This window comes from Acinonyx jubatus, chromosome B4, assembly GCF_027475565.1.
Source record: "Acinonyx jubatus isolate Ajub_Pintada_27869175 chromosome B4, VMU_Ajub_asm_v1.0, whole genome shotgun sequence".
In the NCBI taxonomy this organism is placed as follows: domain Eukaryota; kingdom Metazoa; phylum Chordata; class Mammalia; order Carnivora; family Felidae; genus Acinonyx; species Acinonyx jubatus.
Window position 1 is genome coordinate 60,480,513 of NC_069387.1, and position 20,052 is coordinate 60,500,564.

Consider the following 20,052-nt stretch of genomic DNA (forward strand, 5'->3'; position numbering starts at 1 on the left):
AATTACTACATTTAAACCTAATATAAGTAGGTTATAAAAATATAAATATAAAAATATTTAAAGGCAAGTTTCTTTAAGCATTACAGTGTAGAGTTGGTCTGTGCTGATAAACTGATGCAGGTCTGATGACTATATAGTACTCATTCATTCATTCATTCATTTCCTCATTGACTCATTCAACAAATCCTTGTTGAGTGCCTAGTCCATGTCAGGCGATGCAGTGGTGATCAGGACAGGCATAGCCTTGGCTCCCTTAGAATGTATAATTTAGTGGGTACAATGGGCACTGTACACATATTTGCAGTAATTTATGGTGGAGCACACCACAGAACTTCATGAGGAACCAAGTCCCTAGATTGACATTCTAACTCTGGTTTTTCATGAAGGTAGTTTGGAAAGTGGTGGAGACATTTGGGTTGTTATAATCCTGGAGGGACTGTACCCACCTTTAGGTATAAGGAAGCAAAGATGGATATTTTGTGCTTTGTTGCCCTGCAGTGCAACATAGGGATTTTCCCCACATCCTTTGAGACCTTTCACAAAGGTGAAAAATCTGCTTTTAATTACCCAAGCCTAGACTCTAATTCCACTTATAGTCTACATGAAGTATCTTTTGCACAGCTTGAACATATTAGGAATGCTCAAGGAATGAGTCCATGTGGAAGACATTTTGTTTTGTTCCCTATGAGCACTGTCCAGACTTTCATAAGAGTATGCCACTGGTAGCAATGCTGCTAATAAAACACAACTCTATCAGGTTACATTTAGAGCTATCTCAGCCATAAAGATGGAGAATAGAGGTATATCAAAATTCATTTTCAAATATAAATTACTTTCTTTTCATTATTCCATTATGTTAGGACAGTGTGTTGACTATAGCTTTATTTTACTTATGAATTTCATTTCTGGTTGGTTTGTGAAGGAAAGTGAACAAGATCTCAAGGAAGAGAATTCTATTGTTTCTCCTCTCTAGTGTCTAGGAATGCCTTTGATGGTGTCCCTTAGCTGACAATTGTTGTGGCTGTGTCCACTGAATGGCTAATTGTTTAGGTAAGGTACAGGGGCTTTCAAATCTTCTCTTCTCCTGTTTCAATGATTCTGGCATCAGAAGATGACAGACTGAAGAGAAACCCAAACACATGAAGGGATGTAGAAGGTGTGACTGCCTACCTCTACGTTAATTTTTGGCTGCACAATCCTGAAAGCATATATCTATCTAGATTTTAGTTTACTGGAACACAACACTCAGGGAGAATTTTTGTAACTAGTGTATATGCTATGGAACTAAAGTCACAAGAGAGTTCAGATGCCAGATGGTGGCAGTGAATGCAGGGAGATCCAGGAGCCCACAACTTTAGGAACACCAGCCTTTTTACAGTTCTACCTGTGACTCCACTTTTCTGGCTGAGGAAATGCAGGACAGTCTGAATCAATGATGAACATGTAATAGATTGTGGACTTAACAGTAATGTTTAAAGAGCTTCAATGTACCTGGGAATTTCACATCCTCGAGCACCATGATGTTCTCAGGCACTTTTCTGATAACCTCTTATTTCCTAACCTTCCACAAAACAAAGATGTAGCAATGCAGGTTATAGCTGACAGACAACCATCTTCTTTATAGATGGAGAGAGATAGCAAGCCCTTGCTGACTCAATTTTATTCCTGTTGCTATTTGATTCAGCTATTTGATAGCTTAGAGTTGGACAAGCAAGACAGAGCAGGATCCAGGGAAGACAGGCATTAAAAAGAGCACATAGCCCTGAAAGATGACTTCCCTGGAATCTTTGACTGCACTTGAATATAGGGCAGACCTGGCCCGTGCTAAAGAACCTCCTGATATCTATAGTAGCTTACAGTTACCAAATCACCATGGTGCTTTCTTAAAGAAGTCTGACTCAGTAACTAAACTTCAAACTTTAACAACTTGTTGTTGTTTTGGGTTTTTTTTTTTTTTTTAATCTTTACAGTTTTGACTCTCCAAAACTGAATGAGGGCCATAGAGTTGGAGTTTGTGATTCAAGCATTTTTAAAATAATGCTAGTGTGGGACTCCTATCTCTGCTCTAAAAAGAAGCCTATCGGGGCACCTGGGTGGTTCAGTCAGTTAAGCGTCCAACTTCGGCTCAGTCATTATCTTGCAGTCTGTGAGTTTGAGCCCCACATCGGGCTCTGTGCTGACAGCTCAGGGCCATGAGCCTGCTTCGGATTCTGTGTCTCCCTCTCTCTCTGCCCCTCCCCCTCTCACGCTCTGTCTCTCTGTCTCTCTCTCAAAAATAAATAAACATTAAAAAAAATTTTTTTTAAGGAAACCTATAGCAAGAGAACACTTGGGATTTTTTTACTTTGGGGATGTAGCCCCTGCATGTGAGGTCAGCTCTCCTGGTAGCCGGGATGAGATGACCAACTTGTTTTGCCAAGGCCTCCAAATTGTCTCAAATGGCAACTAATTTTAGTTGAAATGGACTTAATCCAAATTCGAACCAGGGACTGAGAAGAGCAAGGCTCCATATCCCATTACAAGAGCTATCCAGATTCCCCATAATACTGTATATTAAATCCTTATAATAAGCTGCTTTGTGAGTCTTGGTGCTCGTTCAGTATTTTCATTGCAGTGATTACCCTATGGTCTGCTGGCCAGCTGAAGCTGGAGTCCTCTTTCCCTTGATACGTTTCCATAACATCTCTCATCGGCCCAGTGAAACTTGTTGTTAAGGGCAGAGCTAATCTATTGCAGCCTGCCTTGCTGCATCATGCCAAGAAACTTGGTGTGTTTCTTTCAGCTATTTCTGTGAGGACAGTTCACTTCTTTGGAAGAGTTTTAGCTCCATCGAGTCAGTGAACAATCCAGCTGCAAAGAATAGCTCTTGAAAACAGCCTCCCCAATCCATCCTAAAAGTGGGCGCCCCTCGCCTAGACTGACACCAAAATGAAGGTGTTATTTCATATAGTGGGTTTTAACATGCATGCATATGGATATTTAAATATCCATGCATTCCAAAAGAATCTGTGGGAACTTTTTAAAAAAGTACCAGGATTTACATATCCTTGAGTGACATGGTTTCCTAATTCCAGGCCCACCTCCGCTGCCCACCGCTTGGGCTACTTGTTTGTAACTTGTTAACTTTGTTGGGCGCTGGCAACAGAGAGGGTTGAGACAGCTCCAGGCTAGTAGGATAGAGTGACAAATAAACTAGACTTTTGTGTGATATATGTACAGGAGCCAAAAAACTCAACAATACCGACCAGTTTGAAGACAGTCCAATAGAGTTTGCTTTAAATTCTAGGGCTGGTAAGTAAACACATTTGTCAGCAGCTGGGCAGAGGGGAGGGTCCCTGACAAGGGCTGAGCAGTGTGGTCCTCTCACCTGGCAGGAGGGACCTGGAAGATGGGTGGACATCTGACTACATCCCGTGTCTCGTGCTCCCACCCTCCATCTGGCTTGTCTCTCACCCTCATGTTTTCTCTTAGCAGCTCATTTATGAGACTTTCACCTCTGTGATTTGTCCCATCTATTGTGATTCCCTGGCACCCACTGCTCTTGGCCTCCTCTCCCATCTTGGACTCTGTGTTGGGAACAAGGTTTGCTCCTCTGGCTTAGCATTCTCCCCTCACCGATGGTCTCAGCCTCCACCCCAGGCTGTCCTCCACCTGATCCCTTGTCTCTGGGCTCAGGGAGTAGGTGCCAGCTCAGTTCCAGCCACACCCTTGCTCCGTTCTTAACAGGGCCAAGGGTTTTTGTTTTGTTTTGTTTCCTCTTCGGGTCCCACCCTTACGCTCTTCCTGCCATTTTGAAACAAAACCCAATGCTTTAGGCCCCGATAAAACAAACAAACTGACAAATATATTAAAGAGCCAAGTCTGGGTCAAAAATCAAAGCAAAACAAAACTAAACCCTAGAGAACATTTCTTTTGTTATAGGATTTGTGCCTTATATTCCCAGTCCCCATGGTGGTAAGAGATATCAGTGTGGTAGATACATGAGAAGCATAAGGCCAAAGAAAAGCTGCTGAGGACGCACCCCAACCATAATCCTTGTACCCAGAAGAGGCCTCCGTTAACCAGAGCTCTTGTGGCTTATACTTTCAGGACATTTTATACTAACACTGTCAATAGAAATATAATATTAACCACATACCTAGTTTTATTTTCTAATAGCCACATTAAAAACAGCAAAAAGAGGGGTGCCTGGGTGGCTCAGTCAGTTAAGCACCCAACTCTTGATATCAGCTCAGGTCTTGATCTCAGGATCGTGAGTTCAAGCCCCGCATTGGGCTCCATGCTGGGCGTGGGGCCTACTGGAAAGAAGAAAGAAAGAAAGAAAGAAAGAAAGAAAGAAAGAAAGAAAGAAAGAAAGAAAGAAAGAAAGAAGAAAGAAAGAAAAGAAAGAAAGGGAGAAAGAAGGTAAGAAGAGGGAAAGAAAGGAAGGAAGGAAAAGAGAGAGAGAGAAAGAAAGAATTTTAATAAATTTTGTTTAACCAAACATACCTAAAACATTCTCATTGCAAAATACTACATAAAATTACAAGATGAATTAGTTCTAGGAGTATGCTGCATGGCATTGGGGTACTAAATAATACTGTATATTGCACTTGAAACTTTGCAAGAGGGTAGATCTTGTGTTGTGTTCTTACCACACACACAAAATTTTTGGAGGTGATGGATATGTCTATTACCCTTATTGTGGGGATAATTTCCTGGTTTTATGCATTATGTCCAAACTCATTAAGTTGTACATATTAAATATGCATGGTGTTTTGTATATCAATTATATTTCAACAGAGCTTTTAAAAATTATTAATGAGACGATTTACCCCCCTTAATTATCATACTAAGCTTTAGACATATCCATTCAAATGCTACATTTTCAACAGAGTGTAATATAGTCCTACCAAAACAAACTTGCGTTTCATGGAAAAAATATTTTACATTGCTTAAGCTTCTTAAACTAATTACAATAAAATAAATGAAAATATTTCTCAGTTGCCCTAGCCACACTTCCAGTCCTCAGTAGCCACATGTGGCTATAGCTAACGTATTTTACAGCACAGCTTTATAAACAAAGGTGCTTACTTGTGAGCTGCACCTCACATCAGCTCAGCAAAATGCAGAAACTTTTCTCCCCATTGAGACAATGACAGTCATTGAACAGGGGAGGAGGGAAGCAGATCCCAAACCCAACTCCCCTGGTCTTTCAAAAGTCTTCACAAATGACATGAATTCGCAAATTATTTCCTGTAATTTTTACTTTTCTTTTTAAGCTAAACTTTCTTCAAAGGAAAAAAAAAAGAGCAACTCAAATACAACACAGATGACATTTACCAGTAAATTATATATATTTTTTAATCCATAAACTTGCCATCTTGGCAACCCAATAAATTTGCCAATTAGTGTGTAAAAAGTAAACAGAGCACCAGGCTCCATAAACATCTCTTGAAGCATTAGTTCATGCCTTGGGTCTCTTTTCAGGATGAATTAGTCTTAAACATAAGATTTCATCTACTCTAAGACTTCAACTGTTGTCTGTTCATCACATTGCAAGCATACCTTGGAGATATTGTGGGTTTGGTTCCAGACCACCGACAATAAAGCAAATATCGAAATAAAGCCAGTCAAATGAATTTTTTGTTTTCCCAGTGCATATAAAAGTTATCTGCACACCATACTGTAGTCTATTAAGTGTGCAATAGCATCATGCCTAAAAATATGTACATACCTTAATTTAAAAATGCTTTATTGCTAAAAAGTGCTAATCATCGTCTAAGCTTCCAGCAAGTCCTAATCTTTTTGAGGGTGGAGGGTCTTGCCTCGATGTTGATGGCTGCTGACTGATCAGGGTGGTGGTTGCTGAAGGTTGGGGTGGCTGTGGCAATTTCTTAAAATAAGAACAATTTGTTTTGCCACATTGATTGACTTTTCCTTTCATAAAGGGCTTCTCTGCTGCATGAGATGCTGTTTGATAGCATTTTACTCACAGCAGAACTTCTTTCAGAATTGGAGTCCTCTCAAACGCCACCACTGCTTTACCAGCTAAGTCCTTTCTGTCAACAGTCTTCACAGCATCTTCACTGGTTGTAGATTTTATCTCAAGAAACCACTTTCTTTGCATATCTATAAGAAGCAACTCCTCCCCTGTTAGAGTTTCTTTCATAAGATGGCAGCAATTCAGTCACATCTTCAGGCCCCACTTCTAATTCTGGTTCTCTTGCTATTTCCACCTCATCTGCAGTATTTCCTCTGCTGAAGTCTTGAACACCTCACAGTCATCCATGAGGGTTGGAATCAACTTCTTCCAAACTCTGATTATGTTATTATTTTGACCCCTTCCTCTGAATCATGAATGTTTTTAATGATATCCAAAATGGTGAATCCTTTCCAGAAGGTTTTCACTGCCTATAGCAGCTATACCCTTATGCAATGTATTTCTCAAATAATAAGACTTGAAAGATGAAATCACTCCCTGATCCATAGGCTACGGAATGGATGTTGTCGGCAGGTTTGAAAACAATATGAATCTCATTGCACATCTCCCATCAGTGCTTTTTGGTAACTAGGTACACTGCCAATGAGCAGTAATATTTCAAAAGATACCTTTTTTCCTGAGAAATAGGTCTCAAAAGTGAGCTCCAAATATTCAATAAACCATATAGTAGACAGATGTGCTGTCATCCAGGCTTTATTGCTTTGTTGGTAGAGTACAGGCAAAGTAGATTTAGCATAATTCTTAAGGGCCGCATAATTTTCAGAATGGCCAATGAACGTTGGCTTCAACTTCAAGTCACCAGCTGCATTAAGCTGCTAACAAGAGAGTCAGACTGTCCTTTGAAGTTCTGAAGCCAGGCATGGACCTCTCCTCTCTAGCTGTGAAAGTCCTAGCTGGCATCTTCTAAAAGAAAGCTGTTTTGTCTACATTGAATATCTGTTTAGTGTAGCCACCTTCATTAATGATCTTAGCTAGATCTTCTGGATAACTCACTTCAGCTTCTCCATCAGCACCTGCTGGTTCACTTTGCACTTTTAGGTTCTGGAGACGGTTTCTTTCCTTAAACCTCATGAACCAACCTCTGCTAGCTTCGCACTTTTCTTCTGTAGCTTCCTCACCTCTCTGAGCCTTCGTGAAACTGAAGAGTTAGGGCTTTGCTCGGGATTAGGCTCTGGTTAATTAGGCAATGTTGTGGCTGGTTTGGTCTTCTAACCAGACCCCTGAAACCCCCATATCAGCAATAAAGCTGTTTTACTTTCCTTTCATTGATGTGTTCACCAGAGTAGCACTTCTAATTTTCTTCAAGGACTTTTCCTTTGCATTCACAATGCGGCTAAATGTTTGCTGCAGGAGGCCTAGCTTTTCAGCCTATCTTGGCTTCGGACATACCTTCCTCACTGAGTTTAATCACATCTAGCTTTTGATTTGAAAGGAGAAACATGCAACTCTTCCTTTTACTTGAACACTTAGAGGCCAAAGTAGGGTTACTAATTGGCCTGATTTCAGTGTTGTTGTGTCTCAGGGAATAGGGAGGCCCGAGGAGAGGGAGAGATGGGGGAATGGCTAGTTGGTGGAGCAGTTGGAACATGCACAACATTCAGGGATTAAATTTGCCATCTTATATGAACACAGTTCATGCATTTGGCCCCAAAACGATTATAATGGTAACATCCCAGATCACTGATCACGGGTCACTGTGACAAATATAATAATAATAATAATAATAATAACAAAGTTTGAAATATTGTGGGAATGACTAAAATGTGACACAGAGACATGAAGTGAGTACATACTGTTGGGAAAACGCAGCCAATAGACTTGCTCGATGCAGGGGTTGCTACAAACCTTCAATCTGTAAACAACACAATACCTGTGAAGGGCAATAAAGCCAAGTGCAGTAAAACAAGGCACGCCTGTGCTGAGAGCCTGCTATGTGCCATTCTCTGTTCCTTAATGTTTAGGATCATCACATGAACTTCCCATTGAAAATGCTTTGTTTTCCCGTCCATGACTTCCACTTCCAGCCTTCTGTTCAAGTCTCCATCCGTTCCAAATAACGGTATTTTCATCACAGTCTTTATCTGGTGATCCAAAGGCACAGCATGGGACAAGGACTAAGGTGCAGGTGCCTTATTTGAGGTGTCAGCTCACAAGGAGGAGTGTGGGACTGAGAAAAGACAAGAAAGGAGGAGGGGCAAGGAAAGAACGTGCTATTGATCTCATTACTAGCACCTGCAGCTGAGAGGCTCAGCCCCACTGGGAGCCCTCAGGAGTCACATGGCACGTGCTTCAGATTTGTCCCCTCAAAGGGCAGAGGTTGGGACATTTATCCACCAACTTGCCTTCCTTCTCAGTTGATGCTACTCCCCACCTCAAAGTCATAAATTCTCACACATTTCTGGCCATTTCCATGCTAGGACTTTCCAAAACCATGAGGAAGAACACCAAAGCCACTTAGCAGGTCCTTGAAGTGGGACACTGATGGCCCATGTGGGAATTGCTCACCATAGCCACAGCCCGAATCACAGGTGCTCTGGAAGGAGGTGAAACCAGGTACCCTCCACCCCCAACCCAGTCTTCCAACTCTGAAAGCTTAGAGCTGCCCTTGTATTTGCCTTTGGTCTTCATCCTTTTCTCTCCTTCTCTTAGTGCCAAATCAGGATTAAGCCCACCTGCTAAATTTCTTCTCCAATCTTACTTCTGCTCTATATCAGTTACCTCATCTAATGACAAACCTTCATCATCTCTGGTCTGCAACCACTTCCTACTCCATCTTTTGTGTCCATGCCTTCACCAAAGCTGTTTTTCCAAAGTATGAATGAATGATTTCAAGGGCTTCCCATTGTTAACAGCAGAGGTGACAAATAGAAATGCCAACTCTTTTTAACTGGAAACCATTCTCTGGGAGTGTCATGTGGAAAAGGTTTCTAAGAGCATGCCTAGTCTGAGTGAGAAAAGTGGAATGACTAATTCAGAGTTGCCAGGGATGAGAAAGGGGGTGAGCTGATGTGCTGGGTAGGCACCAGCCAGAGTCACGTGGAACACCCAGCTTTTTTACATGCATTCGAGAACAGTCAGCATCTGGAGCACCTGGGTGGCTCAGTGGTTAAGCATCCAACTTCAGCTCAGGTCATGATCTTGGGTTTGTGAGTTCAAGCCCCACATTGGGCTCTGTGTTGACAGCTCAGAGCCTGGAGCCTGCTTCGGATTCTGTGTCTCCCTCTCTTTCTGTTCCTCCCCTGCTCGTGCTCTGTCTCTCAAAAATAAAAATAAACATAAGAAAAAAAGGAATAGTCGTCACCCGACTGCAACCCATGTCCTTCACTCCAATCATGTAGAGCTTTGTGCCATTTTCTGAATTAGCCCTGCTCTTTCATATCTTAATGACCTTGCACTCCCAGTTCCCTCTGCCTATAATGCTTGGCCTGGCTTATGTTCCATTATCCCTCAAGGGACAAATCAAAATATACCTCACTGAGAAGACATCTGTGTCTTCAAAGAAAATGAGATCCCTATCACCCCAGTTCCTCTGATCATCCACTGCTTTCTATTTAACTTTAATTCATGTATAGTTCTTCATGTAATTATATTTTAATGGAGTATCAGCCTCCCCATATGTCCACCATCAATTAAACAAACAAACCAACACTAATTTTATTAATCCAGGTTAGCACTGCAAAATCCTCAACATGGAATGGAGCTTAAGCTTATATTCTCCTATTCCAAACTCCCTATTCCAAAATAAAAACATCGGGCTCCACAGGACAGTTTTAGCCAGTAAACCTGGTCACTGGCAGGGCCAACAAGAAGGTAGTGGTGCCTTCACCCTGCATAGACATGCACAATGGGATACAAGCTGTGCCTTAGCGCGGGTCATAAAGCAGCAGGCAGAAATAAACATTGACCATAAAAAATAATAAGACAGCAATAATCCTAATATATACTTTATATTGTTTTAAAGATTTTTTTAGGTAATCTCTACACGCAATGTGGGGCTCAAACTCACAACCCTGAGATCAAGAGTCACATGCTCCACTGACTGAGCTAGCAAGGTGCCCCTACTTTATGTTTTTGGTAACAAAAATAAACTAACATTTCAAAAAAAAGAAAGCAGATGGAGAAAACCAATGTGGAGGAAAACAAAAGCAACCTAAAAGCAAAGGAAGTTCAGGGTAGTGATAAACATGAGACTTTGCTAAGAAAAAATGAGCTACATTACATGTTGCATACTTAAGAGTAATCACTAAATAATAGGAAATAGAATTATAAGTTCAATTCCAACAAATGGAAAAACAGATTCAAGAAAGCATCCTTATTCCATTGGAAGAGAGGAAAAGAGGAAGATTAAAAGTAAAACACACACACACACACACACACACACACAGAAACCATGGTAAATGAGAAACAAAAAAATCAGGTGGAAGAATTAAGTAAAAAAAATGTTTTTTTAATTTTAATGTTTTAATTTACATCCAAATTAGCATAGTGCAACAATTATTTCAGAAATAGATTCCCTAATGTCCCTTACCCATTTAGCCCATCCCCCTCCCACAGCCCTCTTGTAACCCTCTGTTTGTTCTCCATATTTAAGAGTCTCTTATGTTTTGTCCCCTCCCTGTTTTTATATTATTTTGCTTCCCTTCCCTTATGTTCATTTGTTCTGTGTCTTAAGTCCTCATATGAGTGAAGTCATATGATATTTGTCTTTCTCTGACTATTTTGCTTATCATAATATCCTCCAGTTCCATCCACATACTTGCAAATGACAAGATTTCATTCTTTTTGATTGCTAAGTAATACTCCATTGTATATTTATACACCACATCTTCTTTATCCATTCATCCATCAATGGACATTTGGGCTCTTTCCATACTTTGGCTATGTTGATAGTGCTGCTATAAACATTGGGGTGCATGTGTCCCTTCGAAACAGCATACCTGTATTGAGTGGATAAATGCCTAGTAGTGCAATTGCTGGGTCCTAGGGTAGTTCTATTTTTTATTTTTTGAGGAATCTCCATACTTTTTCCAGAGTGACTTCACCAGCTTGCATTCCCACCAGCAATGCAAAAGAGATCCTCTTTCTCCACATCCTTTCCAACATCTGTTGTTGCCTGAATTGTCAATGTTAGCCATTCTGACAGGTGTAAGGTGATATCTCATTGTGGTTTTGATTTGTATTTCCCTGATGATGAGTGATGTTGAGCATTTTTTTTTTATGTGTCGGTTGGCCATCTGGATGTCTTCCTTGGAGAAGTGTCTATTCATGTGTTTTGCCCATTTCTTCACTGGATTATTTGTTATTTGGGTGTTGAGTTTGATAAGTTCTTTATAGATTTTGGATATTAACCCTTTATCTGATATGTCGTTTGCAAATATCTTCTCCCATTCTGTTGGTTGCCTTTTAGTTTTGCTGATTGTTTCCTTCACTGTGCAGAAGATTTTTATTTTGATGAGGTCCCAATAGTTCATTTTTTCTTTTGTTTCCCTTGCCTCTGGAGACGTGTTGAGTAAGAAGTTGCTGTGGCCAAGATCAAAGAGGTTTTGCCTGCTTTCTCCTCAAGGATTTTGATGGATTCCTGTCTTACATTTCGGTCTTTGACCATTTTGAGTTTATTTTTGTGTATGGTGTAAGAAAGTGGTCCAGGTTCATTCTTCTGCATGTTGCTGCCCATTTTTCCCAGCACTACTTGCTGAAGAGACTGTCTTTATTCCATTGAATATTCTTTCCTGCTTTGTCAAAGATTATTTGGACACACGTTTGTAGGTCCATTTCTGGGTTCTCTGTTCTGTTCCATTGATCTGAGTGTCTAGTTTTTGTGCCAGTACCATATTGTCTTGATGATAACTTTGTAGTACAGCTTGAAGTCTGGGATTGTGAGGTCTCCTGCTTTGGTTTTCTTTTTCAAGATTGCTTTGACTATTCAGGGTCTTTTCTGGTTCCATACAAATTTTAGGATTGTTTGTTCTAGCTCTGTGAAGAATGCTGGTGTTATTTTGGTAGGCATTGCATTGAATATGTAGATTGCTTTGCATAGTATTGACATTTTAACAATATTTTCTCTTCCTATCCAGGAGCATGGAATCTCTTTCCATTTTTTTGTGTCTTCTTCAATTAATTTCATAAGCTTGCTATAGTTTTCAGTGTATAGATTTTTTCACTTCTTTGGTTAGATTTATTCCTAGGTGTTTTATGGTTTTTTTGTGCAGGTATAAATGGGATTGATTCTTTCATTTCTTTTTCTCTTGCTTCATTGTTGGTGTATAGGAATGCAACCGATTTCTGTGCGTTGATTTTATATCCTGAAACTTTGCTGAATTCATGAGCCAGTTCTAGCAGTTTTATGGTGGAATCTTTTGGGTTTTCCATATAGAGTATCATGTCATCTGGGAAGAGTGAAAGTTTGACCTCCTCCTGGCTGATTTGGATGCCTTTTATTTCTTTGTGTTGTCTGATTGCAGAGGCTAAGACTTCCAATACTATGTTGAATAACAGTGGCGAGAGTGGAAATCCCTGTCTTGTTCCTGACCTTAGGGGGAAAGCTCTCAGTTTCTCCCCGTGAGGATGATGTTAACATTGGGTCTTTTGTATATGGCTTTATGATCTTGAGGTGTGATCCTTCTATCCCCACTTTATTGAGGGTTTTTATCAAGAAAGAATGTTGTATTTTGTCAAATGCTTTCTCTGCATCTATTGAGAGGACCATATGGTTCTTGTCTTTTCTTTTATTGATGTGATGAAACACATTGATTGTTTTGCAGATATTGAACCAGTCCTTCATCCTAGGTATAAACCCCACTTAGTCGTGGTGATTAATTTTTTTAAATAATTGTTGGATCCGGTTGGCTAGCTATCTTGTTGAAGATTTTTGCATCCATTTTCATCAGGGAAATTGGTCTATAGTTCTTTTTAGTGGTGTCTCTGTCTGGTTTTGGAATCGAGGTAATGCTGACTTCATATAAAGAGTTTAGAAGTTTTTCTTCCATTTCTAGTTTTTGGAACAGCTTCAAGACAATAGGTGTTAACTCTTCCTTAAATGTTTGGTAGAATTCCCCTGGAAAGCCATCTGGCCCTGGACTCTTCTTTTATGGGAGATTTTTGATTACTATGTTGATTTCTTTACTGGTTATGGGTCTGTTCAAATTTTCTATTTCTTTCTGTTTCAGTTTTGGTAGTGTATATGTTTCTAGGCACTTGTCCATTTCTTCCAGATTGCCCATTTTATTGGCGTTAATTGCTCATAATATTCTCTTATTATTGTTTTTATTTCTGCTGTGTTGGTTGTGACCTGTCCTCTTTCATTCTTGATTTTATTTATTTGGGGTCCTTTCCTTTTTCTTTTTGATAAAACTGGCTGGTGGTTTATCAGTTTTGTTAATTCTTTCAAAGAACTAGCTTCTGGTTTCATTGATCTTTTCTACTGTTTTTTGGTTTCAATAGCATTAATTTCTGCTCTAAACTTTATTATTTTCTGTCTTCTGCTGTTTTTGGGTCTTATTTGCTTTTCTTTTTCCAGCTCTTTAGGGTGTAAGTTTAGGTTGGGTATCTGAGATGTTTCTTCCTTCTTCAGGAAGGCCTGGGTTGCTATATACTTGCCTCTTATGACTGCCTTTGCTGTATCCCAGAGGTTACGGGTTATGGTGTTACCATTTTCATTGGCTTCCATGAACTTTTTAATTTCCTCTTTAACTTCTTGGTTAGCCCATTCATTCTTTAGTAGGATGTTCTTTAGTCTCCAAGTATTTGTTACCTTTCCAAATTTTTTCTTGTGGTTGACTTCAAGTTTCATAGCGTTGTGGTCTGAAAATGTGCACAGTATGATCTCCATCTTTTTGTACTTATTGAGGGCCAATTTGTGTCCCTGTATGTGGTCTATTGTGGAGAACGTTCCATGTGTACTGGAGAAGAATGTATAGTCTGCTGCTTCAGGTTGAAATGTTCTGAATGTATCTGTTAAGTCCATCTGGTCCAGTGTGTCATTCAAAGCCATTGTTTCCTTGTTGATATTTTGATTAGATGATTGGTCCATTGTTGTAAGTGGGGTGGTGAAGTTCCTACTATTATGGTATTATTATCAATGAGTTTCTTTAAGTGTGATTATTTGATTTATATATTTGGGTGTTCCACATTTGGTGCATAAATGTTTACAACTGTTAGGTCTTCTTGTTGGATAGACCCCTTGATTATGATATACCCTTCTTCATCTCTTGATACTGTCTTTATTTTAAGGTCTAGATTGTCTGACATAAGTATGGCTACTGTGGCTTTCTTTTGTTGACCATTAGCATGATAGATGGTTCTCCATCCCCTTACTTTCAATCTGAAGGTGTCTTTAGGTCTAAAGTGGGTCTCTTGTAAACAGCATATAGATGAATCTTGTTTTCTGAACCATTCTGTTACCCTATGTCTTTTGATTGGAGCATTGAGTCCATTGACATTTAGAGTGAGTATTGAAAGATATGAATTTATTGTCATTATATTGCGTGTAGTGTTGGAGTTTCTGGTGGTGTTCTCTGGTCCTTTCTAGTCTTTGTTGCTTTTGGTCTTTATTTATTTGTTTGTCTTTTTTTTTTTTTTCTATCTGTTCTCCCCTCACAGGGTCCCCCTTAAAATTTCTTGCAGGGCTGGTTTGGTGGTCACAAACTCCTTTAATTTTTAAACTTGTTTATCTTTTTTAAACTTTTAAAAATCTTTTTTAAACTTTTTACTTCTTCTATTTTGAATGACAGCCTTGTTGGATAAAAAATTCGTGGCTGCATATTTTTCTGATTCAGCACATTGAATATATCCTGCCACTCCTTTCTGGCCCGCCAAGTTTCTGTGGATAGGTCTGCTGAAAACCTGATCTGTCTTCCCTTGCAGGTTAGGGACTTTTTTTCCCTTGCTGCTTTCATGATTCTCTCCTTGCCTGAGTATTTTGTGAATTTGACTATGATATGCCTTGTTGATGGTTGGTTTTGTTGAATCTAATGGGAGTCCTCTGTGCTTCCTGGAATTTCATGTGCGTGTCTTTCCCCAGGTTAGGAAAGTTTTCCAGTATAATTTGCTCACATAACCCTTCTACCCCTATTTCTCTCTCTTCCTTTTCTGGGACACCTATTATTCTGATGTTATTACTTTTTAATAAGTCACTGATTTCACAAAATCTTAAATCATGTTTTTTTGCCTTAGTCTCCCTCTTTTTTTCTGCTTCATTATTCTCCATAAGTTTGTCATCTATATCACTGATTCTCTGTTCTGCCTCATCCATCCTTGCCACCATGGCATCCATTGGAGATTGCAGCTCAGTTATAGCATTTTTTAATTTATCCTGAGTAGCTTTTACTTCTTCTATCTCCACAGAAAGGGATTCTAATCTATTTTCAACTCCAGCTAGTATTGTTATTATTGTGATTCTAAATTTTGGTTCAGACATGTTGCTTGTATCTGTGTTGGTTAAGTACCTGGCTGTCGTTTCTTCATGCTCTTTCTTTTGGGTTGAATTCCTTCGTTTCGTCATTTTGAAGGAGAAAAGGAATTAATGAAGTTAAAACATTAAAATTAAAAAAATACTAAAATTAAAAAATTGAAAACACACACACACACACACACACACAGAAAAATCAAATAAATAATGCTAGATCCTAGGTGTGTTTTGGTCTGGGTGTTGAAAGGGGCTTGATAGAGTAGACAAAAAAGGGGAAAGAAAAAAAAAAGAGATTGAAAATTTGAAAAAATGAATACGCTGAAGTAGACTAAAATGAAATGATGGATGTAAAATAGAATTTGAAAAAATTTACACAAAAGTAAAAAATATGGTAGAAAAAAATTAAAGAAAAATATTTTTAATAAAAATGGAAAATAAATATGATTTTTCTCTTTCTGTATCAAAAAAAAGAAAAGAAATGAAAAAGAGAAAAAAGAAAAAAAGAAAGAAAATTTAATAGATTGACTGGTGAACTGAAATACGACTTAAATTACTTCATTTTCCCCCAGAAGTCAAACTATGAAGCGCTTTATAGTCCATAAACTAAGCTGGCAGAAAGACTTGTGCTCCTGAAGAGCAAGGTTGGCCCAGTTGGGCGGGGCTTAGTGTAATGGCTCTGTTCTCCACTAGATGGCGTTGCTTAGTTTACTGAGGTAGATTGTTGCCACGCTTGTAGGTGCCTGTGCACATGCGCGCGTGCTGTGATAATGGCGTCGCCCAGCTCCACTCTCTCTAGTATTCGAACTTCGTTCTTCCCGATCAGGATTCGCACACCCATCCTTTGTCTTCGGCTTTCGTCCACTCCCGCTTTTACACAGTCCCTGACCAAGCCCCAGGCGGAACCTTCCTCCTGAGTTTTGTCTCAGATGTGACTGTTTTTCCCGACCCCTTCCTTCTGAGGGACTGCGGCTTTGACCCATTCTGCCCCTCTGCGGGAGGGTCTCACTGAGCAGTAGCTGGGTGCCGGCCACACCCAGGAACATTCACGGGACCGTGCTGCTGCCGAAGCCCAGAGACTGCAGCTGGGTGCCAGCCCGCCCCAGAGAAAGTTTGCGAGATAGCATAGCAGCAGCAGCGTTTCAGGGATTATGGCAAATCAGAACACACATCTGGCACCTGGCTTCACCCTTAATGACCTTGTTCCAGCACCAGCGAATGTGGTTGTTCTCCCGGGTCCACTGGGGCCTTGCCTTTGGGGCACCCACACAGCCTCTACCCCGTGTCCTCCTGGCAAGGGAACCGCCTCTTCCCGTGTGGCCTGAAGATACCTGGACTCCACTCTGCTCCTGGGGATTCACCTTTCTCGCCAGAGCGCTGCCAGGTATTGAGCTGCAGAGCTGCAGACTCTGCGCTCCCCCTGTTTATAGTCTTAATGGAATTTAAACCCTCTCCTTTCTCCTTTCTCCTTTCTCCCTTTTTAGTTCAGTCCTTGTGGCTGTTTCCACTTTTCCACTTTCTCTCGAGCTGCTTTTTTTTGAGGGGGGATGCTTTTCCCGTATTCTAACCCCCCACCCCGTTTCCATCCTTCCAAAGCGGCTCCCTGCCCACGGCAGCTTCTCTCTCCCACTGTTCACCTCTCCGCGTCATGCACCTGCTGAATTCTGTGGTTCAGGTTGTGTAGATTGTTGTGTTCATCCACAGATGAGTTTTCTAGGTGTGCAGCATGGTTTAAGTTGGTCTGGCTATATTTCATGGATTTGAGACACACAAAAAACTTCCATGCTATTCCCCCATCTTGGCTCATCCCCAAGAAAAAACAAGAATCAAGTAAAAATTTATTAAGAATCACAATAAGTGCAAATGGAGTAACTTTGTCTAATTAGAGAGGGACACTCTTACATTTGAAAACATAATCTAGCTCTATTCTATTGATGAGAGACCCGGTTAAGGTGAAATGACCCAAAAAGGAAAAAAAAGGATGGATAAGAATATAGCAGATATACTGACCCAAGGAAATCTGATGTCATAAATATCTATCTCCATCAAATAAAATTAATGTTGGATTACAATATAGCCCATTTGCATTTAAGCAAATGCAGTATAGCTATGTGTAGCAATAAGGATAGATCTCAAAAACATAATATTTAGTAAGTAAAACAAGTTGATCACAAATAAACAACATGATATGATCTATATATAATTTAAAAATGTATACAAAGCAACACTATAGTTACTCTGTGGATATGTACATAAAAATGTAAAAGAATTTTCCAAAAAAGGCTTAAAGGCTATATACCAATTTATAATACTGATTACCTCTTAGAAATGGAGAATATTTTGAAAACGGGTTACAGATTAAAGAGTACTTTTATTTTCCTCTGTAAGTTTTTAATATTTTTTCTTTTAAGAAGACAATGTAGTCATACATTAGTGTAATATCTTTTAACATATTTCCATAGGAGAAAAGCTGAAAGCAAATAAGGCAAAATGTTATTAGTATTTAACTGTCAATGGGAAAGATAAGAATGTCTGCCATTTAATTCTTTGTACTTCTCTGTATTTGTGAAATTTCCAAAAAGAAAAGAAGAGAAAGGGAGAGAGGGATGAAGCATGGGGGGAAAAAGCAGGAGTAGATGATTTTTCCCACTATTATTGTTTATAATTACAAAATAGACAAAGGCACAGGCACTGAAACCCAGAATGTCAAGAAGACCTGGGAAGATTCACAATTGGTCCCAGAAGTGAAAATTTCCAACCTTCTTTACCATGGCTTGTCTAAAGTAACCAACGCTCACAGTACTTAGTGAAATATTGCAGATTTTGACTGCTTTTCTTACCATTTTTCTCTATTCAAAGCCAAGTGCCTCATTAAAAGAATATTCAATACTGGGAGTTACCAATGTGCTACTACTTTCAGATTTCAAAGATCCAGGGGAATAATATTTCATAAGCCTATAAAAAATGTTAAAAGTCTTTTACCATTTAATTACATTACACACAGTTATGGCTCCCCACTTAATGGCTGCTGTGTAAGAAAAAGAGGGTTTTGGTAAAGTCCAGAGTGGCCTAGTAAAGCAAGGACTACTACATTTTATTGCTTTGTGTAACTTCACTTACAAGATATATTTGCAATAAACCTTGCACAATTTTTCATGACCATGTGTACAGGCAAAACTGAGAAAGTGGTTAATAGCTGTTCCATTTAAATATTAGGAGCGCGTTGCCGTGTTCTAACTCATCATCTGGAATATTCTGCCACTGAAATGATTAACCAGCTCTATTTACAAAAAAAAAAAAAAAAAAAGCATTACCCTTCATTTTCACCAAATGCCTTAGATAATTAGTGTCCAGTACTGAACAACTTTCCACATTGCTCTTTTCATATATTACAAATCTATTGTATTCTCTTGAACAAAATTTTTATTTTTTTATTTATTTTTTTTGGTGATATATATTTTTTTATTTTATATATGAAATTTATTGTCAAATTGGTTTCCATACAACACCCAGTGCTCATCCCAAAAGGTGCCCTCTTCAATACCCATCACCCATCCTCTCCTCCCTCCCACCCCCCATCAACCCTCAGTTTGTTCTCAGTTTTTAACAGTCTCTTATGCTTTGGCTCTCTCCCACTCTAACTTCTTTTTTTTTTCCTTCCCCTCCCCCACGGGTTCCTGTTAAGTTTCTCAGGATCCACATAAGAGTGAAAACATATGGTATCTGTCTTTCTCTGTATGGCTTATTTCACTTAGCATCACACTCTCCAGTTCCATCCACGTTGCTACAAAAGGCCAGATTTCATTTTTTCTCATTGCCACGTAGTATTCCATTGTGTATATAAACCACAATTTCTTTATCCATTCATCAGTTGATGGACATTTAGGCTCTTTCCACAATTTGGCTATTGTTGAGAGTGCTGCTATGAACATTGGGGTACAAGTGCCCGTATGCATCAGTACTCCTGTATCCCTTGGGTAAATTCCTAGCAGTGCTATTGCTGGGTCATAGGGTAGGTCTATTTTCAATTTTCTGAGGAACCTCCACACTGTTTTCCAGAGCGGCTGCACCAATTTGCATTCCCACCAACAGTGCAAGAGGGTTCCCGTTTCTCCACATCCTCTCCAGCATCTATAGTCTCCTGATTTGTTCATTTTGGCCACTCTGACTGGCGTGAGGTGATAGCTGAGTGTGGTTTTGATTTGTATTTCCCTGATAAGGAGCGACGCTGAACATCTTTTCATGTGCCTGTTGGCCATCCAGATGTCTTCTTTAGAGAAGTGTCTATTCATGTTTTCTGCCCATTTCTTCACTGGGTTATTTGTTTTTCAGGTGTGGAGTTTGGTGAGCTCTTTATAGATTTTGGATACTAGCCCTTTGTCCGATATGTCATTTGCAAATATCTTTTCTCATTCCGTGGGTTGCCTTTTAGTTTTGTTGGTTGTTTCCTTATCTTCATAAGGTCCCAGTAATTCACTTTTGCTTTTAATTCCCTTGCCTTTGGGGATGTGTCAAGTAAGAGATTGCTACGGCTGAGGTCAGAGAGGTCTTTTCCTGCTTTCTCCTCTAAGGTTTTGATGGTTTCCTGTCTCACATTCAGGTCCTTTATCCATTTTGAGTTTATTTTTGTGAATGGTGTGAGAAAGTGGTCTAGTTTCAACCTTCT